The sequence below is a fragment of the Pinus tabuliformis genome, chromosome 2_1 (genome assembly GCF_031772625.1).
Source record: "Pinus tabuliformis cultivar Carrire ecotype Pingquan chromosome 2_1, CPIR1, whole genome shotgun sequence".
NCBI classification, from domain to species: domain Eukaryota; kingdom Viridiplantae; phylum Streptophyta; class Pinopsida; order Pinales; family Pinaceae; genus Pinus; species Pinus tabuliformis.
The window spans coordinates 533,788,862-533,798,695 of record NC_142299.1 but is presented as its reverse complement, the minus strand read 5'-3'; positions in this window follow the sequence as shown (position 1 = coordinate 533,798,695).

Below are 9,834 nucleotides of genomic sequence, written 5' to 3'. Positions count from 1 at the left end.
GATTACATGCGGCAGTAGTGAGACACACAAATTATCAAGAATATACGCTAAGCCAAAGAGGATATTTACATTGCCAGCACAATGAAAAATACAGTGACACCTACAACAATCAAGCAACCACTTGCAAATTCGTTTTTGCTTTGAGATTACTTCCTTCTCCTCTTGTTCATTGGCATTTATCTTGAGATGTTCTTCCATGTTCTTTTTTAAATGAGCCTTTGGCTCCTATTTTTGGTACTTGATACAAACTCTTGTGCATGCAGAAGCTCTATTCATCTATTTTCTTCTGCTTGAGTATGGTAATATTTTGATCATTTGCTTTATTTTTCTACTCATGTCATTATGCTATTATTTACATTATGATTTTAAAGTTATATTGATGAGAACTATCTTACATTGACATAAAGTTTATTGATTTTCTCTAAATAGAGAACGCTTTAGTTGATTTTCCAATATATCTCTAAAATTTTCTCATCATTGCATGTTGTTAAACCCATATGAATCTAATTTTTTTGTGTAAAGTTGTGTATAGGACTTTTTTTTGGATGAAACTTTTAAGCATGAGGGGAAATTCTTGGAGGAACCAACCCATTCTTGAAAACGCTCAAAGGGGAACCCACATTTGTTAATTCTCAAGGCCTCATCTTTTGATTTATCTTGTAAGAACTTTTGGCCTTGGCCATATTTCAAGAATAACTCATTTGAAACATTACTTCAAATTCTTGTGCTTATAATTATTTATTTTTCTATTGAGAGCATGATGACAACTAGACAAGGAAGAGAGGTTTATTCATCTTCCTTGGTCTGGCACTTTTGTATATTATTTGTAAACTATATTTCCCCATCTGTCTCATGCTTTCTCACTGATCTTGGATCTGTTTTGCAGCCCTTCTTTGAGCAAATTCATTAACTCGTTTTGGTGGCAAGTTTGAGGGAAGAGCCTCCTGAAACTACTAACATATTTGTTGCAGTACCTTTAGCATCCTATTGGCAGCCTTTTGATAGGGTGAGAGAATACCTTGGGCGAATTTTTAAAAGGGCTGTGGGCTGTTTGAAGGCAGCATTATTCTCTGCAAAGATCGAGAATTAGAGAGAGGCTCACCTTCCCTTCTAGGACTAATTGTAGTCATTCAAGTGGCTGATTGGTAGCTGCCAAAATGTCCTCAAACTTGGCATATTTGGGGAGAGTTGTAAATGCAAACAATTTTTTAAACTGCAGACTTTAGAAGCCTCTCTTTATACCATTCGTTTGTTGTTACTTCGACCTTCCTAAGGAGGAAACCTAGTGCTCATAAGCACCAATTTTGTAAAGATTTCCCTTGTTCTCATTTGAGGTATTTGGGAGGTTTTCCTTTATTGTAACATCACATTAATATAAGGCTGATTTTTTTGTGAGGGAGCTTGGGAGATTTTCCCATGGTATCCCACCTCCTCATTTAGAGGGATGAATTTTCTTATGGGTGGATTGATTTCCTTAGTTTAGTTTATAATTACTTGCATGCATGTTTCTCTTATTGAGCTAATCTATTTTGTACATGGTTTAACTCACAATCTCACAACATAACACTCATTTCTTTGTGCAAATCAAATTTGTCAATTTGTTCATTAGTTCCTTGTATTGTGGAATCAATTTCATAGTTGCTTTTGAGCTACAACATCTTGTAATCTTGTGTAGTGCAATTTGCCTTTCTACAATAGTACATGTGTTAAAATTGGCAACTAGGGTCAAACTCCATGCGGTCATCTTATTTATGGCAGCTGATATTTTTCTTGGATTCCTCTCTCTGAGAGGTGTAGGATTGATCTAAAGATCATTCGATTCCGACATGTATTTATGGAGATATGAATTTATTTATATTATTTGACAAGTCAAGGTTGGCCAACAACCAAATTACACCCAGCTCAACCTCAACGTTGCATTTTAATAGAGGAGACCTCAAGTCATTTGTTACACACATCTCTCATGATCTCTCTCCACTCGTTTGGGTTTGGTGGCAAGAGAGGTCAAGAAGGAGATCTAGCCACAGTCCTAGAGAAGGAGATCTAGTCGTAGTCTTAGAGAGGAGATCTAGCCGTAGTCCTAGTGAGAAGATATAGCCCTAGCTGAAGATCTAAAAGGAGCCATAACCACAGTCTCAAGAAAGCCCTAGCTACAGTTTAGAGAGACCTATCTACAACAAAAGCAAGGCCCTTAGCTGCAGTCAAAGGGAAGGATCCAATACGTTGTCAAGAGGAGCTCTAACCACAGTTAAGGGAGGCCCTAATGCCGTAGCAAGGAGACCCTAATACGCAACAAAAGAAGAGCCCTAGCCATAGAAAAAGAGAGGCCTAATCCGCTGTCATAAGGAGGCCCTTAACCGCAATCAAGAAGAGCCTAGCTGCAACAAGAAAGGGTCACAACAGATCTGATTAGATTGGTTGTCTTAGGGTAAGACTGGAAGCTGAGTTTGCTAGGTAGTAGGCCGAGTTCAGGAGAAGGCAAGACATTTTGCTGTTTAGGTGGCTGTTTGGGCTTGTTGTAGGAGACCGCAGTCACAACGAGCTACTTTGCTAGGCTGCAAGCCATAGCAAGCAGCTAAGGTTGTTCCGAGCCAGTGTTGAGATGTAAAATGCTTGCAAGAGGCAGGAGGGCTTAGTTTGTTGACAACATAGAGGGTTAAGGGCTGCATATTGTGCCCTAACTAGATTTGCAGGAGCAACAAGCAAATAGTGGAGGACAACAACATTTTGTGGAAGAGCGTTGGGTCAATGTGTTGACTGACTTGAATCGTGATTGCAACAACTTTTTGCTTCCATATGGAGGATCTTCCAAACAACAGGAAGGATGCATTGAGCTTATTGTTGAAGGCCAATGTTGGCTGGGTTTGACCAAGCCACTTAGCGGAAGATTTCTGTCATTTTTGACCAGCATTGGCTTCTCTGGTCAAGATTATCTGCTGCTGTCATTAAATATCAATTTTGTATATTTGTATTATCTCTCTACGCTGAACTATTGAAGAATATAAGAAGATTTGATCAAGGGTTCCCCACATTGGGGTTTGTCCCTCGCTGGTGTCACATATTGTGCCCTCTTGTCTTCACTTGTCTTCTACTGTTTATTTTTATGTTCTATTTGCATTTTACTATTATGCTGATGTGATTGCTAATCTGGGAATTGATATTGGGCTAATAAGAAAAATTGAAGTAAATTGCTCTTAAGCATAGAACATACCAGAAATTAACATGGTATTAGAGCTGAGGTGAAGACAAATCCCAAGCAAGAGTGAAAGAGAAATCACTAAAGACAGTTGGAAAGGACAAAAGGCTAAATGGGTTCCTCATCCCACTTCCCGGCTAAAGACAAGATCCGTGAAAAGTCTAACTATCACAGATGGAAGATGTCCCTTGATTTGACATTTGAAGAACAAGAAGTGTTGGATTATGTGAAGGGTAAAATCCCTGAGCCTCCATCAAATGCATCGGATGCTACAAAGAACAAGTACACCAAGGCTGAAGTCAAAGCGAAGAAGATTCTCAGAGATTCCATTGACAAATGTCTGGTGGACTACATCTTCGATCTAAACACCTCCAAGGAGATCTACGACAGATTGGTAAGCATGTTTAAGGTTAGTGATAAAAATCGAATTTTTTTTCTCAAAAATAAGTTGAAGGATATTAAGAAGGTCAAGGATGAGGATATTCAATCCTACTTCTTAGGGATCGTTGAGACCAATAATGATCTTCTATCGATTGGAGAAGTCATTCTTGACAGGGAACTTACTATCACTACCCTTGGAGGAATCCCACTCGAGTGGTATATATTTTGAACCATTATACTCAATAATGATCGAATTTCGGGATTTGAAGAATTAATGTCAAGATGCATTCAGGAAGAAACAAGAATGGTGGAGCAATAAATGCCTTCTAATAGAGGTAACCACACTGCTTTCTCCGCTCATGCCAAAAGGAGAAATAATATAGGGTCTAAATGACACTTCAATGGAAAGCCCGAATCAAAGGGTGGAAGGAAAGGTAGGTGCTTTGTTTGTAATAAGTTTGGCCACTATGCGAGGGAGTGTCCAAAGAGAAGGGACACATCACATGATGATGATCACAATCACTCCAGGGGCAACTTAATCAACAATGAGTGAAGGAATGACAGGTACAATGGCAAAGCAAAAAGGAATGCAGGACATCAAGGAAATGGTCGACTCTCCAAGAAAGCCAGGAACTCTAGGTATGAAGAATCAAATGTTGTTAATAATAAGCAAAAGGAATATTATCTTATATTGATGCTCTGCACCACCTCCCCTCCGGACTCTTTGGGAAATTGGCTTATTGATAGTGGTGCTTCAAGGCACTTCACCCGATACAAGGAAGCTCACTCTAATATGATAGAGAAGGAAACAAACTTGTAGATTATTCTTGGAGATGATTCCACCTATCCCGTAAAGGGTGTAGGGAATGTTACCCTTCAATTGAATTAGGGTAACTTGATTCATTTACAAGAAGTTCTATATGTACCTGATCTCAAGAAGAACTCGGTGTCCATTTCGGCAATGGAAGACAAAGGTTACAAGGTGGCATTCATTGATGGAAAGGTATGTGTTTGGAAAAGGAATTTTAAAGATGCTTTTACTCTTGGGTTTAGGGTTGGAACTTTGTATCAAGTTGCAGGAAGTCCATTGGAGACCATGTCTTGTAACACATCTCTACAATATGAAGCATGGCACTAAAGGTTTGCCCATCTTCATTACAAGGCCCTACCCGATATGAGACAGATGGTGACAGGGATGCTCGAGTTCAAAGAAGAGCATGAAGGTATATGTCCGGGATGTACCAAGGGAAAACTTACAAGTAATAGAAAGACAACAAATGTGGAACAACCCAATGGGTTTGAGGTTCATGACCAGGAACCTCATGTATACAGATTAAAGAAAGCTCTCTATGAGTTGAAGCAAGCACCCTGGGCTTGGTTTGAGAGGATTGACAACTATCTGATGAAGCTGAGATTCACTAGGAGTGAAGCCGATCCAAACCTTTACTTTAAGGTTGAAGATGATAATCCTCTCATACTGGTAATTTATGTGGACGATCTTTTTTTGACAGGTGCAGACCCTCTCATTTACAAATGTAAGAGGGAGCTCGATTTCGAATTTGGAATGGTGGACTACAAGCCTGTGACTACCCCGATGGAGATTAGCTTTCAGAAGTTATGCGGTAGTGCTGCTGGACCTGAATTGGGAAATGCCTCTAAGTATCGTCAACTCATAGGAGCATTGATGTTATTGGTGAACTCCCGTCGGAATATATGTTTTGCAGTTAACACGTTGAGCCTCATCTCACACATTGGATTGGTGCCAAGAATCTTTTGAGATATCTTTGAGGCACAATCACTCATGGACTGAGATACACTGCCAAAGATGAGGGATTGCATGGTTATTCTGATGCTGATTGGGCAGGCAGTGTGATGGATCGCAAGAGCACTTCTAGGTGTTGTTTCTCTTTGGGTTTTGCTTCGATATCCTAGATGAGTAGGAAGCAGAAGTCGGTTGCTTTGAGCACCGCTGAGGCTAGATACATAGCTGCGAGTATGGCCTCCTATGAAGCTGTGTGGTTGTGCAAGCTCTTTAGTGAACTGTTTGGACATGTGCTGGATACCACTGTGATCCTCTGCGACAACCACATTGGGATCCAATTGTCCGAGAATCCCGTATTTCATGATCGCTCCAAGCATATAGACATCAGGTACAAATTTATTCGGGATATGTTACAATGAGGAGCAATAAGACTCCATCATATTGGCATTGATGAGAAGGTCATCTATATTTTGATGAAGCCCCTAGGAAGGGTCAAATTCTTGACTTTCTAAGAACGACTAGGAGTTGTGGAGAGACTCTCTCCTGACGGTCTTGCACGATATGGATATTGATCTCTGAAAGCTCTGGGGGCCTTGGGGTGCTTCTTGGAGCGATGAAAAACCATAGGGTGAGTGGTTCAGCCTTCCCTTAGTGGTTTGCTATGTAGGCAAGATGAGTGGTTCATCCTTCTCCTACTAAGACACAATCATAGGGTGAGTGGTTCAGCCTTCCCCTAGTGATTTGTTGTGTACAGGGTGAGTGGTTTAGCCTTCCCCATTGATACCCCATGGCGACATGTAAGCAAGATGAGTGGTTCATCCTTCTCCTGCTGAGACATCCTACCCATGCAGTATGGGACTCATGGGAAGTACCTCTCATCTGGCCAATGAGTAGGGAAAGGAGGAAAGGGACGATAGTAACACCGATGGACGCATTGTGTACTACCGTACTCTTTATGCTAGGATGGCCTATATTGATTTGGGATCAACTAGGACTGATTTCGGGTCAATAAGAGTGGTATGGGACACTCTCTCCATTTGGAATTGATTTCAGATCAGTAAGAGTGGTATGAAACACTCTCTTTCATCTTGGACTGACTTCGAGTCAGTAGCGAATGGTATGATACATTCTCGATCAATTCTTTTTCTTCATAGTTCAGCAAAGTAGTGCATTGATGGCAAAGATAGTACATACTGGCAGATGGATTAACAAATGGAGTTCTCCCTAGTTGAAAGGGAGTGTTAAAATTGGCAACTAGGGCCAAATTCCATGCGGGTCATCTTATTTATGATAGCTGATATTTTTCTTGGATTCCTCTCTGAGAGGTGTAGGATTGATCTAAAGATTATCTGATTTTGACATGTATTTACGGAGATATGAATTTATTTATATTATTTGACAATTTTTCAAGGTCAGCCAACAACCAAACTACCCCCAACTCAACCTCAACGTTGCATTTAAATAGAGGAAACCTCAAGTCATGTGTTACACACATCTCTCATGATTTCTCTCCACTCGTTTGGGTTTGGTGGCAAGAGAGGTCTAGAAGGAGCTCTAGCTGCAGTCCTAGAGAAGGAGATCTAGCCGCAGTCTTAGAGAAGAGATCTAGCTGCAGCCCTAGTGAGAAGATCTAGCCCTAGCCGTAGATCTAAAAGGAGCCATAGCCACAGTCTCAAGAAAGCCCTAGCCACATTTTAGAGAGACCTATCCGCAACAAAAGCAAGCCCTAGCCGCAGTCAAAGGGAAGGCTCCAATACGTTGTCAAGAGGAGCTCTAACTCGTAGTTAAGGGAGGCCCTAATTCTGCAGTAAGGAGACTCTAATACGCAACAAAAGAAGAGCCCTAACCACATAAAAAGAGAGGCCTAATCTGCTGTCACAAGGAGGCCCTTACCCATAGTCAAGAAGAGCCTAGCCGCAACAAGAAAAGGTCATAATAGATCTATTTAGATTGGTTGTCTTAGGGTAAGAATGGAAGCTGAGTTTGCTGGGCAGTAGGAAGAGTTTAGAAGAAGGCAAGACATTGCTGTTTAGGTGACTGTTTGGGCCTGTTGTAGGAGACCGCAGTCATAATTAGTTGCTTTGCAGCAGCTAAGTTTGTTCCAAGGCAGTGTTGAGATGTACAATGATTGCAAGAGGCAGGAGGGCTTAGTTTGCTGACAATGTAGAGGGTTAAGGGATGAATATTGTGCCCTAACCAAATTTGCAGGAGCAACAAGCAGACAATGGAGGAGAGCAACATTTTGTGGAGGAGTGTTGGGTCAATGTGTTGACCAAATTGAATCATGATTGCAAGAGCCTGTTGCTGCCATGTGGAGGATTTTCCAAACAATAAGAAGGATGCATTGAGCTTACCGTTTAAGGCCAATGTTGGTTGGGTTTGACCAACCCACTTAGGAGAGTATTTCTATCCTGTTTGACCAACATTGACTTCTCTGGTCAAGACCTTATCTGCTACTGTCATTAGATATTAGTTTTGTATATTTGTACTATCTCTCTTTGTTGAACTATTGAAGAATAAGATTTCATCAAGGGTTTCCCCACATTGGGGTTTGTCCCTGGTTGGTGCCACAACTTGTGTCTTCTTGTCTTGGCTTGTCTTCTACTATTTATGTTTATGTTCTATCTACATTTTACTATCATGTCGATGTGATTGCTAATCTGGAACTAATAAGAAAAATTGAAGTAAATTGTTCTTAAGCATAGAACATACCAGAAATTAACAACAAGCAATCATTTTTTGGCAAATTAGATTTGTTCATTGATCTAGTTCTCTCTTGATTTGGGCATTTGTTTCACATGCTTAGTGGTACATGCATCATCATTTCACGTGTATGTCAATTTATGCTTCAAGTGCCATCTTGATTAGACTATTCTTTTGACATATCTCTTGGAGCATTTTATTGTCATCACTTACTTGAAGCAATTTACTTTGAGCAACTTATTTGTTTGATTTCTCTTGGCTCATTTGGTTTGCAAACAACTTGTGAAGTATATGATTTCATGCAATTCCCATTCCAAAGCTTGTGAAGTTACATTGAGCTAGTTTCAATTTAATTTCTCCATTAAAGTTGTTGGTGCAATTTATTTTGAGTGTTATTTCACTTCATTTATTTGAAAGCATTTCCATCAAAACGTTTTGGGAAGCATTAAAACCTAATCATTTCATTAGGCATCTAGCATTAGACTTGCATACTTAAAACTTACCTCCAAGCATAAGTTTGGTTGTATAGGCATCGTAGGGCAAATTTTTTCCTGATTTTTTTTTCTCCATTTGGTACAAAGTAAGGTTCCAACATGTGAGCTCATAGTTCTCTTGGTGGCTTTGTCCCCTTGTAGGAACAAAGATACGTGGATTTGTAAGGATTATGGGAAGGGTATCATTAACGACGGACTAAGTGCCTCTTCAACCCATCTTCCTTGCAAGTCACCCTATTCTTTACCCTTTGGTAATTATTTGAAATGAGAATTTATCACCTTAGATTAGGCATCTAAATTGACCAAGATAATTGCATTTCACATAGTTTAGTTTTTTCATATCATCCTATCAAGTTATTTTATGAGCATTTTACATTTCAATTGCAATATTTGACATATTTCTTGTACTTGTCATTCTAAGATTTATTTTCTCATGGTTATTTGACGTAAATTTCTATTTGAGCATTTCCTTTAAAAGTGCAAGTTTTATTTACTTTGTAAGTTATATTTCTTGCTGCCCATATATCTTATCTTCAACTAATATTTGTTTTGTAGGGATACTTATCATTGTACTTGAGCTTTTTATTTCTATGTTGGAAGTACTTGTTATTTTCATTTGAGCAATAATTTACAAGGCACTTGTTTATACTCTCTATTCTTGAATGTCATATGGATCATCATTAAATATATTTTTATATTGCTCATACATCTACATATTTGCTTATATCTTGAATCAAGTTATCTTTGAGAAGTAGTTCCCTTTAACATTAGTTTCCTAGAACCTCAAATTTCACTTTATTAAACATCCTTAGAGACCATCCCCATTAGCATAACTAGGAGAGAGATTTAATGGAGAGAGTTGGGATTAGGGGACAGCTACATCTCTGAGCTTTGCCACCAAGGCCACACCTTGTGGGCTTGAGGATTTTTCCCACATTAACATTGGCGTGTGAGTATGCCAAGTCATCTTTTCCCAACAGAAATAATAGGGCCAAGGGTATCTTGGACGTTGTTCATTTAGATGTATGTGTTCCCTTCTCTACAATATCACTTAGTGAGTACAAGTACTATGTCAATTTCATAGATGATCACTCAAGGAAACCTGAATATTTTTCTTGAAAAAGAAGGATGAGGTCTTCTCAAAGCTTCTGGAGTTTAAGGCCTTGGTTGAGAACCAGAATAACAAGAAAATCAAGGCACTAAGGTTTGATAATGGCGGGGAGTACACCTCAAACACATTTAAGGAGCTGTGTGCTAAGGAGGGTATCAGGAGAGAGTTGGTCACACCAATATAATCC